The sequence below is a fragment of the Lissotriton vulgaris genome, chromosome 12 (assembly GCF_964263255.1).
Source record: "Lissotriton vulgaris chromosome 12, aLisVul1.2, whole genome shotgun sequence".
Classification (NCBI taxonomy): domain Eukaryota; kingdom Metazoa; phylum Chordata; class Amphibia; order Caudata; family Salamandridae; genus Lissotriton; species Lissotriton vulgaris.
Window position 1 is genome coordinate 757,033,823 of NC_141700.1, and position 20,272 is coordinate 757,054,094.

Below are 20,272 nucleotides of genomic sequence, written 5' to 3' on the forward strand. Positions count from 1 at the left end.
GTGCCGCACCGTTCTACTGTGGAGCAGTACCTTATCGCAGGCAATTTGTTCGGGCTCGCATCAAAGAGGGTCGCGATGACCCCTGGCATCACCGGATACGTGAGGGAGCCCAGGCAACAAAACGTCACAACCATCCTACGCACCCACGTTTCTGCGTCGTCAACCCAGTCACACCGTCCCATTCTAAACGCCCCCCTCCGGCCGCGCGCCTGACGTCAGGACGAAAGTTGAAGCTTTTGGACCGGACGCCAACTAGGAGTCGAATACCTTTGTGACGTCATGACCAGAGCCAACTCAGAGGCACACCTTGAGGGCACGCGCTGGGCTTTCCCATACACGTCTAGGGGAAGATGTAACAACCTGTTGCGTGCAGATAGAGCAGCGCCGCGGTGGTGGAAGGCTGCACAACAGCGCCAGGGCTGCACGTACACGAATCTCCCCAAAAGCGCAGCGGTCATCTACATACTTACCAAAGATACAAGAAAATAATGTCTTTGCAACTTTTTCACCACAAAACTCCAACTGTCCAGTGACTAAGTACTTCAGCTGCGCAGTTAGCCAAGCACAGTCCCACCGGGGATTTATTAGGGCGAATGCCCAAGAGCTCGAAATGCGGATGAAATTAAGCAGAGGAAGAGGGGACCTCGAAGGAAACTAGTTTCTTTCAGAGCCATGATGCAATGCGGCTGCCTTTATGATGCCTCTAGACCCTTTTAGACTGACTTCAATTAATATACCCAGAGACTCGTGCTGTGTCGTGGCTGATGACATTTTCGCCAATACCATTGTAATGTGCAACTTGAAAAGGAACAATAGGACGGACATGGGTCAACACTGGCAACAGCCACGGAGTAACCTCGGCCTCTTACCGAGAGATAGAGCTTTAACTCTGTATGTAACGCGCAAAATGACGAACTGCAATGTCCATTTAGACGACTTTGAGCAGCACGAAGACAACCACAGCATTGCAGCAGAGGATGAACGATGCACTGAAAACGGCAAACGCAAACGCGCGGCCTTGCAGAGAGGTGCACTTTCTCCCATGCAGGCATGCATCACATCACGAATGCAGACATTGCACGTTACACTGCAGCGTGACTGGACGATCGGAGACCATTGCACCGAAACCATCCTGGGCTCTCCGCCACGTCCAACTAACATGTCACTTATCAGGCCAACCCCCATTTTTTTCTGCAGCTGCAGAAGCGCAGATCTCCTGCCACGATCAAGTTCTTGCTGTTTTTTAATAGCAAAACAAACTAAGCCACTTTGGCTCGTCGCCAACAAAGCTGGTAGTAACAACAAAACAAGATTTTTAGGTGTAAGAAAAAAGCAGTAGAGACAACTGTAAGTAAAGGAGCACAGCGTAGACCAGCTCCCTGCACCCTCAGAGACGGCAGATCCGGGGCGAGGGGGTGCAGCGAGGGGTCTCTGGCTACATCCTAAGGGAGTAAAGGGGGCGGGGGGGCTGCGCGCGGGGGCCTGTGACTACGGGGGGCTGCGACTACGGGGGGCTGCGGAATCCGCGGTGCTGGCTGCGATGCCCTGGCTGCCGCTGTGCCGTGTGCTTGCAGCTCCCCGGCCAATAGGAAGCGAGCTGCTCAAGCAACTTTAAACGGACTGCTCCCAGCCTCCAGGACCCAGGGAACGTCGCAAATTTCTGTTTTGAAGATGGGGGCGTGTACAGCGGACAATGAAAAACACAGTCCCGCAGTGGGGTTGAGACAGATGCGAGTGGGCGTAGGAAAACCGTGACTTTCAGATAGCAGTTTGTAAAAGGTTCACGGGAAAAGCTGAAGTCGCTGCTGTAATCGAGTAGGTCGATAAACGTGAAACACTCCCTGGCCGCACGGCACACTCTGCTGCTGGGGAAAAGGGGGAGGGTGGCTCCGCGATGACACCGGGATAGGAGGTCGGATATCTTGGTCCGGCGCCTGGCCTGTATCAAAGAAACCAGACGATACATAAAAAATGGCGGATGGAAGCTTCAAATGTTTTTCAGCTTCGAGAGCGTGTTCTGCTGTTCAAAAGAGGCTAGGAAAAAAAGTGGAAAGAACAGCAAGGGACACGTCCCTGAATCTGAAAAAGACGGAGCCTATTTGGAGGGACGGCTCTCTACTCCAATGGCTGGCCTCCGTTTAGGGAGCCAGCCAATAGAGGAGAGGCAAAAAGAGGAGGCGGGAGAAATAGCCATCTAAGCAACATAAGATCTCGGTACTTATTACCTCGACCTAAAAACTAACTGAACGTCGATCGGGGAGTGAGTGTTTCAGATCACTCTTCGATGAACACACAGCTAAAACCATGGTTCGCACCCTAACCAGGTGGAAAGAATGCAAACTATTCTTGAAGAAGCAGGATATAAAACCAGGAGTAATAAACTGAATCACACTATAAGGGTTTATTCCAAGTACATCAGTCTACACAAATGTCCGCTACAACAAAGGGCAGACAACACTCACTGTGTACAAATGGCATACTTTTAAACTTGACTGCAGTAAATAATTTGTACTGCTGTCAAGTTTTGTTTTCTACAGATGCTAACAACCGTTATAAAAGAAAGACCAACAGTCCAGGGCAATAAAATAATTATTATATTACCAACAGCAACTTTGGAAGCTGCCTTGAAGGGTAGCAGACCCAATCCCAGATCATTGTGTGTGTGATGGCCGCCATCAGAAACTCACCTGGTCATTCTGAAAACCTCCACATATAACAGCCATAAAACGCTGTTTTCCATACAGATAACTTTGCGCAGATTTTATACCACTGTAGAACTACAGTAACACCTTAGTTGACTGCATGGCCTAAATTGTAGAATTACTAACATCATTACTGGCCTTGAAAAAAGCAGACCCAGACGTTCCCATACTCATAGTTCCAGCTTTCGATGTTCAGAGATTTAACATCAATTTTAAATACAAAATTGTTCCAAAGACCTTAAAGAAAAGCCAATTCATGCTGAACACAGCCACGGAAAAAGGCAGACACCTTATAACATAACTCCATCCTTTCTGATCAATCAAGACAGGTACATTTCAGCTGTTGTGGGTTCTTGTTCAAATGCTATGGTTCTGGCTGCTACACAATGTGACCACCTGCAATGTCACAGGAGGTGTGCGTCTTTAGTAGTAATGGGCAGTCTGCATCTTTCACTCAGAAAATGGGTCGGCTTTAGTCCAGTCTCTTTTAGCTGTAGGACAGAGATTCTCATAAACCTTAAGCCAGGGACAAACTAACAAATCCATAAAAATCCTCAGTTCTGGAAAATAAATCCGTTCAGGAAGACACGAGATTCTTCATGTCCAAATTCCAGATTTGTAGAGATGCACACCAATAGATAAGATCAAAGGCACCAAGAAAAATAAATATTTCCAAATAAATATTTACAAATCCAAAAGGCAAAGTCAAGAAACGAAGTTGCCGAGAAAAATAAATCCAAATTTTTTGTTTTTGAAGAAAAGGTCGGTGGGTCACAAGATGAATCCATCACCAAAATATGTAGTAAAGGTATTCTTATAATGATGAATCTTTCAAGCATTCAAGTAAATAAGAAGGAAGTTTATTCCAGAAGACTGAGACCCACGACAGGTCCTCTGACAGTACAGGCTTGTAATGATACAGTCAGGACAGGAATTCTAGACTCTTTGAAGTCTAGAAATCCACTTACATCATAAGAAATAAGATAACAGAAAGTACAGAGTAATAATATAATGTACAACAAATACAGCTTACCACAAGCTCAAAGAAGCTGTACCTGGTAACCAAAATTATATACACTGGTGGCGCAAGCATGAAACGTGGCCTCCCAAGGATGGAAACCAGGAAGCACACATCCCATTCCAGGTCTGCTAGGCTCAATACCTTCTCTGCTTCTGCAAGGATCAGAAAACCTTTCTTCAAGCTAGACATCTCCACACTATAAATACCCAGGTGCCAGAACGTCCATTTCCAAACCTGCCCACTCTCTCTCTCACCTGCTGCTATGTCATTCCCACCGCTGCCCAAGCCTCCATTTAAGACTCCCTCCAACACACTCCTACACCTAATGTCGTTTTCCCTGCTCCTTCCCTTCATTTCCCCCTTCTTCTGCATTATCCCCTGTAACACATCCGTTGTTTGGAGAGCTTTGTATCTTTACATATATGGTTGTGTTTTTAAAGTCACATTCAAGCATACTTCTGTCAAACCAAAGACCTGATAGAAGTCTGATGATTTCAATAAAGCACTGCGTATTATTCAACATCAAATGAGCAGTACTGTTCGTTTTAGGTCTCGCTTGTGACAGCACATGCCCTCTCGCTGCTGAGAAAAATGATATACAAGGGTCTTGCAGCCCGCCCACTGCTTAACATTTGTCTTTCTAGTCACTCTTATTTGCTGCCTTCTAATTGGTAAAGACGTGCTGGCTTCACTTCTTTCGGCTGGAGCCCGGAGCAAGTACTGATTGCTTCAGTTTGATCGCTGTCCTTCCACTATTCGCGCTGTGATTGTGGTACTACTTTTATTAGGTCTCGTCCTATTAATCGCGCAAGCGATAATAGGACGAGAGTATAGAGGGTAAACCAAGGTCTGAAACCATTGCGGATTTCGTCAAGTGCATGTGCTCGTGCACGCGCTTACCATTTGCTTCCCGAGCCGCCTGCCTCCGAGAGCTTCACTTCAAAGGGATCCGCTCACCTGCCCCCTGCTTAGCACTTTTCACGGCCGTCAGGCCGTGTCTCGCATTTCTCCTCCCCCCGCTCCCCACAGCAATGCCAAGAGCTTGTTCACTTTCTGCCTATCATCTGCCACATACTTTGCCTTAACATTTAGTATAATAAAAGTGCTCGTGTAACTAGAGATCTTAACATAATGCAGCACAAGGACATTTCTAATAAACGTGTTTACCAGATGCAGAATGGATTACGGTTGCCTGACAGCGCTTTGTTAAAAGACTTATCAGTGTAAACACATGCTGGCACGAGAGCGAAGTAAAGCCATAAAGAAACTTCCTTGCGCGGTGTTCCATGTTGTTAGGATATCAGGTTTCTAGTATGGGGCTTGTTATCCAGTGTGTCAGTTCAATTACTATATCCGGCAAGCTAGTCCAGCTGGTACAATAAAACAAAAACATGACAACTCCCAGAATGTATAAAGTTGTCAGTCAAAAACCTAGATGTACTATCAAAACAGAGCAAAGAGGCCCTCTGACGTAGTTTGAGTTTTTCGGTGGCATATTGTTACTCTTTTGAACACCTTACTTCATTTACTGCAAGAGTTCAGTAACAATCAGATTTGCCTTGTGGACTAATTGGTTTTTATATTATAACTGAAAACAATTTGAACAATTTCAAGGTTTGGCAGAGTTCTTTGCTGATTTGCCATTGAATTGGGGGCGACGTATTTTTAGGCTCATCACAGCAGCACTACACTCTTCTGCTGCCCCCCTGCTCAGTCTTCTTCCCAGTGGCGTTGCCAATTTATTATAGGCTTTCTACACTTTTGTTGCCACAACAGTGAGTATTCTGTTCCCTTTGCCACGCACTTTGCTTGCCACTTAGCCTCAAACTGTAATCACCATCCCTGCCTCTCTACCTAGCACTTTCTCGTGCCACTTATCCTCATGTTTTTAGGCTTGCCCTACCTGTCCCTTTGTCCTGCACTATTTGCTGCCTCCTAGCCTTATATTCTGGACAGCCCATGCCCTTCCCTCTGCCTTCACTCTATCCTGCCACCTATCATCATGTTATTGCTTCCCCATGGCTTTCTTATTATCACGCACTTTGTACTGCCATCTATCCTCATGCTTTTGGTTCAACGTGCCTGTCCCTTTTTCGCACCGTACGCCTTCCATTCTGTCCTGCCGCCTATTCTCGTGTTTTTTATTAGCTGTACTTTTCCTTCTGCCACGCACTACACACTCTTTACCTTGCCACTCAGCCTCATACTCTCTATTCACTGTCCTTGTCTCTCTAGCTCGCACTTTCTTGTGCTACTTATCCTCATGTTTTTTAGCTTGCCCTATCTGTCCCTTTGTCCAGCACTATTTGCTGCCACCTAGCCTTATATTCTGGACAGCCCATGCCCTTCCCCCTGCCTTCACTCTATCCTGCCATCTATCCTCATGTTTTTGGCGCTACTTGCCTGTCCCTTTTTCACACCGTTCGCTTCACATTCTGTCCTGCCGCCTATGATTGTTTTCTTTACTAGCTGTACTTTTCACTCTATCCTGATACCTTTCCTTATGTTCGCACTAATGTCTTTCCTTTTGTGTCTGCGTGCACATATGGCAAAACATATGGACACGCTCTGCCTCTAGTTCCCATATAACAAACTCATGCCATGCAGCGCGGTTTACAGTCTGCGAGAAACCTTCCTTTTCTAATCTATCACACCATCTATTGTGTGTTCTAAATTGGCCGCTAAAACACGATTGTTTTGGTTTCAATACCTCAAGCTGCGCCTTTTACCCCTCCCTTAAAGCTTCAATGACAATAACAAACAGCCAGACTAAAAGGCGCCTTTAGCGCATCTAGGAGTTACATTTCCTGTTTGACAATATCACAACACTTGTGGAACGTTGAACATCAGTGCCACAAATATCAACAAATAATATTACAATGCATTCTATTATAGTCACAAAGCTACAATTACAATTTTGTCAGTCGCCATTTTCCTACACAGCCGCACGAGCCTTATGCTAATATATCTGTTATTTTGCCTTTAAATACTGGTTATTTCTTCAACCCTTTGCACAAGGTAAACACCTGTTTTAAGCACTTTTAACACTAATTTCCAGGAACATTTATAACACATACTACTCAAATTATAGTTCGCCTGATGCTTCTAGCCTCGCTTCACCCTGCCCTCCTCCAGCCTAGCTGTCCCTGTCTCTTTACCCTGCAATTTGCCCTGCCACTTATCCTTATGTTTTTGACTCAATCTGCCTGTTCCTGTGCCATGCACTCTATCTTGCAACCTATCCTTATATTATTACCTTAACGTGCCTTTTACTTTGCCCCTCGCGCTGTCCTCCTAGCTATACGTACATTTTAACTTCACCTTAATTTACAGTCTAGAACACACTCTGTCCTGCCACTATTACTCATGTTTTTAGATCGCTATACCCAACTCTCTACCCCGGAATAAGTCCTGCCACCTAATATTAGGTTGTTCACTCGCCGTGGTTTTCATCTTCCCCACACTCTGTCGTAACAGTTGTTCTTACTTTTTTTTTTTCAACTAGCGTTCCCGTCACTGTGTCCTGCACTCTCTCCTACCACTTTTCCCTCATGCTTTTCACTCTCTGTGGCTGTTACTCTGCTTTGTCCTCTATCCTCACAGTTACATTTATTTTCTGCACTCACTATGCTTGTCCCTCTGCCTTGCACTCTGTCCTGCTACCTTCTTAAAGAGGCTGGGGACCTTCAAAACGGCTCTGCACATGCCGCACTTGTGCGCAACTTACAACTGAGAAATCATACTGAGCCTTAGGCTTCACGCTTAGGGGCCGCACTGGGACGCTAACACTTCATGAGCTCACTTAAAACATTACCAAGATAGCTCCCGCAAAGACACTCTTTCTGTAAATGTTGTTTATCGCTATAAACAACGGTGTGTGTACTGGTGGCCTTCAGTCCTTTCCTTCAATGTCAACAACGCAAGTAAAGAGAGGGGGTTAATAAAGTGCTCTGAGTAACCAAAAATGTAAACCGGATGCATCGCAAAAACAACTTGCCTATAAATATAATCTAGGGTTGCTACCTTGCTTGCGCCTTACTCTATGCTGTTAGGACATCATGTTTCTACTACAGGCTTGTTATCTGGTGTGTCTGTTCTATTACTTTATCTGACATGCTAGTCCAGCTGGTTCAATAAAAAACAAGCATTTGCAATGCAATAGGTCTCATTTGCGAAAGTTGGAGCTATTAGCATTGTAAATGACAATGCCTTTTATTAATTTGTTTTGAAAACCTGCAAGCGGTGCATAAACACCCACTTTGTACGTATAGTCCTTGCTTACGAGGAGCAAGGCTGTCAGTAAAAGAGACTGCCAGCTTTGCTTCTCATAAGCAAGGACTATAAGTACAAATTGCTTGTTGACGTACAGCTTGCAGGTTTTCAAATGCATAAATAAAAGGCATTGTCATTTACAATGCCAATAGCTCAAACTCTCGCAAATGCGAGACCTATTGCATTGCAACTGCTTGTTATTTCTTCCCTGTTGTCTTTGTTGAACTTTTTGCCAGTTGCAACTATGTTTTACAATGCCACACTCACTTCAAAGAAGCCCTTTTCTCCTTTGAATTGGGTGTTTATTTTGGCAACAGATGTTATCTGCTCCCAAATGGATTTTCACAAAGACATGAGCGCAAAGCTTTTTGATGGGATAGAATTTTTTGCCAAATTTCATTTTTTGCCCTTTCTCATGCGTGGGGAGATCAACTGATTTGCAAAGCATTGCACGGATGCTGGCCGAAACATACCAAGCATTAGCAAAGCAGGTAGATATCGCCTTTGAGACTGCTGGCTCTGCCTTTTCCTTTTGTTCATGCTGTACAGCATGGCCATTGTTGACTTAGGTAATGATTTATAGCCATGCTGTATAGCAGCATGGCTAAAATTAATAATTTTAAAAAGCACTTTGATGCAACCAGCGCTAATGTTTGAAAAACCTGATTGTTCTAGGGGGTCGATGTGGGCGAGGGTCTTGCTATTGTGCTGCCATGCGCTGAGAGATCCCCCTGGGGATGATTTGCTGCGCCACATAATTGTCAAATAAATGCATTTACAAAAATGCATTAGCCCTGGCTGCGTCATACTGATTTTTAAAAATTAGTTTTAGCCAGACTGCAAAGCATTCATGCTGCTGTACAGCATGGTGACGCTGTACAGCACGGCCATGATACACTGATAAAGCCAATAGAGCCCATAGGCGAGACCTACTGGTTGTGCCAATGCTTGTTTATGAAAGTCGGCATCTATATGGAATTAACTTTCACACAAAACAACATACAAGAGAATGTGTCCAGGGAAAGGGAGACAGGCCTGGGCTAATCCTTTCACATTACGCAAGCCATCAAACCTGATGCACACTTTGCAGGCCGCGTGATTTGAACACGAACAGGGATAAATGACATCATCGGATGCTAAAGGGAGCTCTAAGTCAAGAGATCTCCAGTAATAAATGAACACTGAATCCCTAGATTCGCCTAGCCGCTTTAATGGTTTTGTGCAGTTCTGTCAATATTCTTCCACATGTTTAGAAAACATAAAACATCAGCAACATAGAGGAACACAACATTGTGACGATACCAATAACATTGTGGCAATACCAGTAAAATTGCAGCTATACCAATAATACTGTGACAATACCAATAACACTGTGACAATACCAATAACATAGTGGCAATACCAGTAAAATTGCAGCTATACCAATAACACTGTGACAATACCAATAACACTGTGACAATACCAATAACATTGTGGCAATACCAGTAAAATTGCAGCTATACCAATAACACTGTGACAATACCAATAACACTGTGACAATACCAATAACATAGTGGCAATACCAGTAAAATTGCAGCTATACCAATAACACTGTGACAATACCAATAACACTGTGACAATACCAATAACATTGTGGCAATACCAGTAAAATTGCAGCTATACCAATAACACTGTGACAATACCAATAACACTGTGACAATACCAATAACATAGTGGCAATACCAGTAAAATTGCAGCTATACCAATAACACTGTGACAATACCAATAACACTGTGACAATACCAATAACATAGTGGCAATACCAGTAAAATTGCAGCTATACCAATAACACTGTGACAATACCAATAACACTGTGACAATACCAGTAAAATTGCAGCTATACCAATAACACTGTGACAATACCAATAACACTGTGACAATACCAATAACATAGTGGCAATACCAGTAAAATTGCAGCTATACCGATAACATTGTGCCAATACCAATAACACTGTGAAGATACCAATAACATTGTGCCAATACCAACAACACTGTGGCAATACCATTAATATTGCAGTAATACCCATAACATTGTGAAAATAATAACACTGTGGCAATACCAACAACACTGTAACAATACCAACAACACTGTGACAATACCAACATAACACTGTGATAATACCAACAACACTTTGACAATACCAACACTGTGCCAAAACAAATATAAAAGGGCAGTAATATCATTAACCTGTTAAAAAGATACTGAAGTTTCACATGGGCCAAATGACAATAATCCACAATCCGAACGCCCCAAACAGGTGTCTTTCTACTACTTTACTACCTTGACTATAACCAGATTATAGACCCTCTCACTTCCCGAGAATACAATTTAGTAAAAAGTGTCGCCTTCTGAACATAATCTATTATGATGCCTTTGGTGGGTCCTGTGGCAACTAGTCGGTATTTTTTGTAAGTGTTGTTTTTTGCCACTGGTGTCCTATCGCCACATTACTAATGTACTCAAACCGAATAATCAAGTTACCACGTTTGTGCATTTGACCCTCTTTGGTAAGCGAAGACGTGCAACCAAACAGGTAATCAGATAATTCGGATAAAAACAACTTCTGGCTCTGTATATGATTTCAAACATCACTAAACGAGTCTTTGCACCAAGCCTAGGTTTCTGAGAACATTGAACCTGTGGCCAATGTTATCCTATGTTGCTTTGCTGAGGTTGACTCAGGATCTCAGAGTGCTCAGGAGGTAGTGAGAACTAATCCACAAAGGTGTTTGAATGTCAGCAAGGGCTACAGACTCAGGAAAATGATTGTCCTGGACCAACCATGGGCACTATGCTGGTATCAAAGTCAGAATAATAGGTGTAACCACAAAAAGTAGAATAGGGCTAGAAAAAAGATGTAGGTATGTATGTAGATGCTATTTCTATAGCGCAAATCTAGCCAAAAGGCAGCAGAGCACTGTGCAGGGACAAAGACAAGCATAAAGTCAACAAGTAGTAGGAGAGGAAGCCGATTGTGGAAAGTTAATGCATTGTGATGTAGTGTTCTTAGAAGAGAGGAGTATTCAACTCTTCCCTAAACTGGAGCAGCGTTGAGGTGGGTCCTGATGGATACAGGGATGTTATTCCAGATCCTGGGTGCATAGATGGAAAAGGCCTGCTGTCTTGTTTTTTTATCATTTCTATTTTTACACTTAGTCTGCAGTTTGATGGTGTTCTGGCAGCGGGTGTGCCAAGAACCACTAGCGATGGTGAGCTTTTCTGCAAGATAAGAAAAGATGCTGGACAGGAAGGCTTTGTAAATGAACTGGTTTTGAAGATGGTGTGGGCCAGCAAGCAAGAGAGGCTAATGGAGGTCCATCAGGATGGCGGGTCAAGGTGATCATATTTCTTCAAGCCCTGGATGAAACGTGCTGCGGTGTCCCCACTAGTATGTATCCCAATATTCCTCAATCAATCCAACTAGGTTGCACTCAACAAAACCCTATTGGTTTTATTACAGTGATCCTGTTGGTGATATCCTGGTGGCCCAGTGTGGTCAGGAACACAGTAGAATTGTCCATATTCACTGGAGACCAATTTCCAGTTCAGTAACTCGATCACAGTCCTGTTTTTATTGGACCAAAATGGACTAGTAAGCCTTTACTCACTAGGTTGAGCCTAATGTGTTATTTTGGGGGTTATCTTCAAAACCTCTGGTCGCAGTCCAGTTTTTCCAGTGTGCTGGAACCCGCTGGGCAGGGTTCCCACAGGAGTTACAGGATCAACCAAGACCAGCTGGTTATAATCTTTAACATTATTTTCTGAACTTCACTAAAACACATGATCTCTTTAGAAGAGTTAGGCATTCGTAGATAATTCCAGCAGATCCGGCATCGGGGTGGCCTTCAGCCAACTAAGCCAGACTCCGTGCCGGGAGTGTGAAGTCAGACTGCCTCCAGCTCTTACAGGGACCCGTGAGAGGGCGGAAAAGGCACCCCAAGGACCACTTTGAGGGTGGTGTAAGATTACCCTTGTGATGATCACAGGCAACAGATAAGTTCGTCCACTGGGATGATGCTCTTCTGCAGGTCTGAATTTCTTCCTGGTCAAGTGAACTGTTGTGTCGTCTTGGTGTCTGAAGAACTTATGTTCATTAGTGCGTCCTCAAGCACATCTTTAAGTTACCTGGGCCTTGAGCAGATCTTTCTGTGGATCAGGCCAGCTCCTCCTTGTAGACAGTTTGATAACTCACCAAGATTTAGGCTCTGCTCTGGAGGGAGAATGGTAACCACACAGAGGTTTTACTCCTAGCTCAGTGTTGTCTCTCCTACGTGTGTATCCAGTCATCATTAGCCATCCTCTCTTACTGAGGAGGCCTGGCTGAGAGGTCTAAGTCATTGCTGGCTGAAAGATCCAATATTTATACCCTCTGGTAGAAAAGGCGTGAACCTGATTCTAAAACATTCAAAGGCTTGAGTTTCTCCCGTCCTGAAGGGACATTTGTTCCTGGTTTCTGGACACATTTTGCCAGCTTGCCCAAACTTCCCGGACAAGTTCTGACTGTCCTAAATGTCACAGTATTGGATACGAATCAGCACTGCATGTGTAGCCATTGTTACAGATGGCTATAACGTAGGATATGGTGGATGGCCGAGTTTCACAGAAGTAAAAAAGAATGAGCTGGAAAAGCTCCACACCAAATAGGTATACATGTTTCGGAGATGGAACAAAAGGGATGGTCTTGCTTAAGATACATATAGCCACCTTTATGTCCAAGATTGACATAACCAGCTCACAAATAGGAGGCCACAAATGTGTGCAGTAAGAACAAACGGACCACACCAGCCTATCCATGAACCACAAGGCCCAACTGAACCCTCTACAAACACACCATGCATCCTTCATAGATGTACCACACATGTGATCTGAAGAGAACTTGTTTATTGGAACTGGAAACAACCTTTACTGCAGAAAGCCAGGAGTCCTTGTCAAGAAGAGGAACACATAAATTGGCTTGAGTCCATGGGCTGCAATTATGCTACCACCACAACTCATCGCGCAGCCCGTCTTGAAAGGACTGTAGCCGTCCTCATTCAGAAAGGGGCTGTTACCCTAATGACAGAGGACAAAGACCCAAAACGTAACAGAACACCTCCAATTGCATTGCATGATTGTCAAGCGCACTAGAACAAACACAGGTCTAGAAAAATAGTTTGGGTGGAGCAGCACAGCTGTGGGAAGCCAAGATCCAAAGAATGTTCTTACCAACAATCACAATGGACTATAAATATTTCACTCTAAAATAATCCAATACATAAAAGGCTGCAGACCACCTTACCTGTGTCACTCATCTTGTGTTCTGCAGCAAGGTGGCGGAACTTGCCCAATGGAGCAGACATGATTTACTCCCATTCTTGCTTCCTTTCTCCCACTCATCAAACCAGGGTGCTTTAGTTCCTGAGTTCAAAACAGAATAAAACAAGAAGGCATTAACATCTTCTATAAAGGCAGTCATGTGAGTGTGTGAACGAGCAAACATGGATCACTTGATTGCGTTGTTAGCAATAATAACACTTCCCAACTTGCAGTAGGTGAACAGCAGCTGGGATGGCTTGGGCTCAGTGCCTCAACACAGATACTACCCCCGGAAACAACCCACTACTCACTCCACATACACATGGTTTAGGGTGGTAGGTTGCCATAACCAATCCCCCTCCCGTTATCGAACGCCTCCATTGGGATAAGCCACACTCAACATGGTTGACAATAGAATTCCCTTGTGGAAAACCTCTGCTGGACGAATCCCAACAGCAAGCGATAAGAGTTCAAGTAATCGCTAATGCTGCTCTATACATCGCATCTCTGCATGGATAACTAAAAGCTGGTACTCAGTCATAGATCTACCCCCTCTGCCGCACACAGACCCTTCTTAAAATTCAGCCCAAACATCTATCTGACTACTATCATGCCCAAGTTGCATAGCTCTTCCGTCAACACATATACATTTAGACATCCTGCGTTCAGTCAACTGTGTGGTAGCCTGTGTCAAGTTCCAATTGTCGGGCCTGCTGGTTTGCAGGCTATGTTGTAGTTTAAAAACAATTGGTACTCTCTATTCCGATCTGTATTTACAATGTATGCAGTGGGCTCAGCCCATCATGTGCCATGGAAACTCAATAACATTTGTTATGGAAAAAAAACCTGATGCTCGGGCTTATGTCACGTGAGCTTCTAAATCGACGAGTAAAATCTACTTCTACAGTCTTGTCCCATATAAAGTAGTTGAAATATATAACCTGCGCACATATATAGTAAGGTATCTTCTGACCCCGCAAAATCACCAAGACAAGTAACTTGTGCTTTGGCCAGAAAGCCTATGTCAGCGAGATACATACCTGTGATGCTATTGTCCAATGACATTTAAGTTTCAGATTAGCTAATAGAAGTAATAACTTGTGCTTGCTTGACCCTGCATTACCTAGCACCTACATGCGGCAATAAATGACCTGTGTGTATGCAGTTCTGTATGAACTGCATTTGTAGGACGCTACAGTAAATAACTTGCATATACATTATCAGGGTTTCTCCATTCCTTCGATAAACAATTTCTCCAGCACTGGATCCAAAAGATTTTCCTGCTTCAATGATTCCCCGTTAGAATGTAAATCCCCAGTAGTCAACGTTAATATAACTCCGTACACACATTCCTAATCAACATTGAAAAGGACATTGGCTAATTATAGCCTATCTACCTCGTTTTAAGACACAATATCAAGCCAATAAGGTCCAGAGACTAGGCCGCCAACTCCAACTTGGTAAGTGTCAGATCTTTTACTGAGTGTCAAGCTGACAACAGGTAAACCTCGCAGCTCTACTCTTTACTGTAGAAAGCAGATATTTTTTTCCACCCAGTGTTCTCCATTATATACCTCCTAGCCACAGCTGTAGGAAGTAAACAGTTCCTGCACTTTTTAGGTCTCGCCTGTCGATGCGCATGCGCATCGAGCAAGCGAGACTATTGCGAGTTATCCACTCTTTATCCACACTGCAAGGAATCGTGGCGATTCCTTGCAGTGCCCGTGACTTTTAAGGTCAATGCGCATGCGCATTAAGCTTATGCGCATGCGCATTGACCTTAAAAGTCACGGGCGCGTGCATGTCCGTCTTTGTTTACCCGCTCCGCCCCCTCCCCTTCCCGCTGTGTCGCATTTCTCCTCCCCCCTCCCCTCTCTTCCCTCCAGCTTGTTGTTTGTATAATTTAACCCGCTCCGCCCCCTCCCCTTCCCTCCGTGTCGCATTTCTCCTCCCCCCTCCCCTCTCTTCCGTCCGTCCGTCTTGTTTTCCTCTATTTTTCTTGATGCTCAGTCTTCTTTCCACTGCATCTGAGGCTAAAAACGTAAGTTTCATTCTACGATTCACCTTTACGTTTCTTTTGCTATGCTTGTTAGTTTTTGCTCTTTGGTTTTGCTACGTGCCGTTGCTGTTATGAGTAAAAGATTAAGTCGCCAGGGCACAAATGAAACTGCCCGCCCCCTCCCCTTCCCTCCGTGTCGCATTTCTCCTCCCCCCTCCCCTCTCTTCCGTCCGTCCGTCCGTCTTGTTTTCCTCTATTTTTCTTGATGCTCAGTCTTCTTTCCACTGCATCTGAGGCTAAAAACGTAAGTTTCATTCTACGATTCACCTTTACGTTTCTTTTGCTATGCTTGTTAGTTTTTGCTCTTTGGTTTTGCTACGTGCCGTTGCTGTTATGAGTAAAAGATTAAGTCGCCAGGGCACAAATGAAACTGCAATCAGCGAGACGTTCCACTTCCCTGCCAGGCTCCCTCGCACCTCTCTCATGCTGACGCATGGAAAATAGTGCTAATGCGAAACATTTTGTTATTCTGAAGGCAGAAAATTACTTTAAATGTTCCACTCAGATAGAAAATCAGGGTCTGTGTACGTATTGTGAACTTTCAGTTTTCAGGTACTGTTTTCACTGAAATGAATGATTGAATCACTTTTGTTTTCAGCACATCCTGTATTGGTCGACATTCCTCATCTATAAGAATTTGAAAAAAAGCGGATGACATTTAAAGTTTTTTCTTTGGCATCATTTCCTGCCGAACATGGGCCACAAGCACTAACTGCACTAGTAATTGCATGATTTAGTGGAGCTCTTATCTAAAACGGAGACAATGTTTAACGTAGACAATGTTTAACAGAGCTACTGCATCTATGCAACACTCGGAACTAGGTTTGCTGAATCTCTCAATATGCAAAGCCAGTTGAGTTTTTAGACCAACAAATTCACATGCAGTTAATCCATGGACAATCTGTATGTTTACATTTGTCTCGAATGTATTCATTATGGGTATAGACTAGTTTCACTGATCGGCCGTAGGCACACAGATAAAACTGAACAGTGCATGTGTATGCCAGCCTCCAAAACACTGTGCTGGCAATGCCCATGCCATTCAGACTGAGGCTGTCCCAATTGGTGGCTGGAATGAGGGTGAAGGACCACACCACAGAGGCACTGCTTCAACTGCACTGGCTATCCGCTGCTTCTGTGTCGGATGCTCCTAAGCAATGCATCAACAGTAGTAGGTTACTTTGAATAGGGGAGTTCAGGAGGCAAATCACAACCATCTCCGAAACTGGGGAAGCAAAGACTCAAACCAGTACATGGTGGGATTATAGACTGCATGCCAAGTAGAGAAATCTGCTTACTTGAATTCAAGTATTTATTGTGACAAACGAGCTTGGGGAAGATAAGGGGGAGTGGCAACGCAGAGTAGAAGGGAAGTCGGAATGCCAACATATGGAGTTGACGTCAGTTAAATACAACATGAGAATTCCACTATTAAGTGCTTGAAATAACCAATTAAATGTGAGCACGTGCAGTAAATAAACAGAACAGTGATGAAAAATTATCATTCTCAGTATTCATCTGGACATGAAATGCAGCTGTGCAAACTTAAAATAACTCTGTGGGGGTGTGTTCTTGGAGGGGAAGGGGCTCATGCTAAGTATTGCCTGAGAGCCACTTATGCACACATCAAGCCTCTTTACATTCACCCCCAAAATCTTGCTAAACCCTACGATCGTCAGGTTTTTAGGTCTCGCCTCAACCCCTCACCCTCAACCCCTCACTCACCCTCACTCTCACTCATCCTCACTCACCCTCAACCCCTCAACCCCTCACTCACCCTCACTCTCACTCATCCTCACTCACCCTCAACCCCTCACCCTCACTCACACTCACCCTCAACTCCTCACCCTCACTCACTCACCCTCAACCCCTCACTCACCCTCACTCACCCTCACTCAGCCTCAACTACTCCCCCTCACCCTCACTCACCCTCACCCTCACTCACCCTCACCCACCCTCAACCCCTCACCCTAACTCACCCTCACTCACCCTCACCCACCCTCAACCCCTCACCCTCACCCACCCTCAACCCCTCACCCTAACTCACCCTCACTTACCCTCAACCCCTCACCCACCCTCAACCCCTCACCCTCACTCACCCTCAACCCCTCACCCTCACCCACACTCACCCCCACTCACCCTCACTCACCCACCCTCACTCACCCTCACTCACCCTCACTCACCCTCACCCTCACTCACCCTCAACCCCTCACCCTCACTCACCCGCACTCACCCTCACCCTCACTCACCCTCACTCACCCTCACTCACCCTCAACCACTCACCCTCACCCTCACTCACCCTCACTCACCCTCACCCTCTAACCCTCACCATCACTCACCCTCACCCACCCTCACTCATCCTCACTCACCCTCACCCACCCTCAACCCCTCACCCTAACTCACCCTCAACCCCTCACCCTCACTCACCCTCACTCTCACTCATCCTCACTCACCCTCACCCACCCTCAACCCCTCACCCTCACTCACCCTCACCCACCCTCAACCCCTCACCCTAACTCACCCTCACTCACCCTCACTCACCCTCACTCACCCTCAACCCCTCACCCTCACTCACCCTCAACCCCTCACCCTCACCCACACTCACCCACACTCTCACTCACCCTCAACTCACCCTCAACCCCTCACCCTCACTCACCCTCACTCACCCTCACTCACCCTCAACCTCATGCTAAAGATTTACAAAAAAACCCATAAACAATTCTAAAAGCACTAACTCTAATGCTGCGAGACCTATTGCATTTCTAATGCTTGTTGTACTTGGGTGCCTGACGGACCTTCGCAAACAAAGCCTGCCTTCGGGCCTATCCACCCTTGTGGGGTGAGCGCAATATACACAGCTTACCCCCATACAAAATTAATTTACTTCATAAGTCTTGACACTTTCCTAAGGATTGCTGTATCTGTAAGGCCTTTAGCACTAAAAACTTAAATGCTAGACAGGGAGCAGTATAAACCTACGACAGATGCTTTCAAGAGGAGAGTCGCTAACCTATAAGATCTTTACACATGCTGTCTGGCGACATCTGAGGAGAAAGGACTGCACATCAGCATGCTGGAGCGCAGTGGTCTCCGGCTTACTCAGAAGGAAATTCTGAAAGAGGCACGGTCACACTGCTCCCTTCCGGATAAAGTATCTTCAACCCCAGAGCGAGATGCAAAGGTTGTGGCATTCATCGCCAAGGGCGGAAAGGATCCTAGAAAAGTTCTTGACAAATGCCTAAAGTCCTGCCAAGACCATCTTCTTGACATTACTGGCCCACTGACAAAGATACTTGAGATGGCCGAGGTGCTTTATCTCAAAGACACACTCATTGACCCCAAGGAGTCACGCCAATGGGTGCAAAGAGCCATCTGCCTCCTAGGGGACGCGAATACTGCAGTCTCAAATGAGAGGAGAAGAAGCATATTACTCAAAATAGACCCTAAAATGGTTGAACTGGCCTGTAAAGAAAGATGAGCTTCTTCTCAGGGATTACTCTTTGGGAACGACTTCATAAGAGATCTGACCAAATATGTGGGAGTATTTAGCTCAATACAAAAATCCCAGAAAAGACATTAAGAAATTCTTCCAAGACAAGGTTTTTGGCAGGACCAGGAGAACACGAGGTCTGGTCCTCAGCCATGGCCAAGCTTCATCGAGACCCTACCTGGAACGTGGCGCAAGGTTTACTTATCCAAGCTTTAATACTCACTCGGCCTTCTACCCCAGAAACAGAGATTTTGTAGGAGAGGCTTCATAGGTGAGCGGAGACAGAGGTTTTTCCGGGGTCTGGTCTTCAGCCATGGCCAAGCTTCATTCAGCCATGGCCAAGCTTCATCAAGACACTACCTGGAACGTGGCGCAAGGTTTACGTATCCAAGCTTCAATTCTCACTCGGCCTTCTACCCCAGAAACAGAGATTTTCTAGGGGAGGCTTCAGAGGCGAGCGGAGACAGAGAGGTTTTTCAATAAGTAAGAGCTATGAGACATCCTTCAGGTACTCCTATAAGGGTGGGAGGCAGACTGGCCCAATTTTGTGGAAATTGGAACTTAGTGAGTCAGGATTCTTGGGCCCTAGAACACAGTTAAGGGATACAAGATCGAAGTTATAGGTGCACCAATATAAAGGAAAACTCCTTGTGAAATGGTTTTATCTCAGGAAGATTCAATCGTAGTATCACAGGAGGTACAGGACATATTGCCCAAAGGGGGAATTCGAGAAGAAACGGAGTCAGGTTTTGTTAGCAATATTTTTCTAGTGGAGAAGAAGAACAAAGGGCTAAAAGTGAAGAGCCCAATTTTAGAGTTGAATGAATGGGTGATCTACCATCATTTCAAAATGGAAGGATTACACCTCCTAAGAGATGTGTTAAGAAAGGGGATTAGCTGACTCGGTAAGACCTAAAGGATACATATCTGACCATCCCAAGTTGGTCACCGCATCAAACATTCCTTCAACTTACCTGGATGGGCATTTGGAAGTTTTGCCGTCTCCCTTTCGGGCTTTCCTCGGGCCCTTGGTGTTTAACCAAGTTTCTAAGCCCCGTAGTAGGTTGGCTCAGGACAAGTAGGGTGAGACTAATCATTCACTTGGACGATATTCTAATAATGGCTCAGTCCAGAGAGGTGGTTTCATGTTACAAAGACCGAACCATAAACTTATTAGAACACCAGGATTTTAGGAAAGGTAGGTCTCGGGTTTTGTCAAACACAATGCAAGTAGAATTGAAATAACTAGGGGAAAAGTTAAGGAAACTTTGCAAAAAATTGAGGAAAATATTAGGGAGGAACTAATTCCCATTGAGGGCTTTAGCAGGGATCCTGGTACTTCTGTCTTAAACGATCCAAGCAATTTACCCAAGCCCCCTGTACTACCAGGCAC

The 20,272-nt window shown here is 45.0% G+C and overlaps 1 protein-coding gene across 1 annotated transcript in view; it reads right to left on the reverse strand.

The window, feature by feature from the left end:
• The window catches only part of KDM6B (lysine demethylase 6B), an 823,670-nt gene that overhangs the window by 380,625 nt on the left and 422,773 nt on the right, over positions 1-20,272 (reverse strand). The window contains exon 3 of the mRNA XM_086946061.1: positions 13,314-13,432. The gene's annotated coding sequence lies outside the window, so the exon portion shown is untranslated. The remainder of the gene's footprint in view (positions 1-13,313; positions 13,433-20,272) is intronic.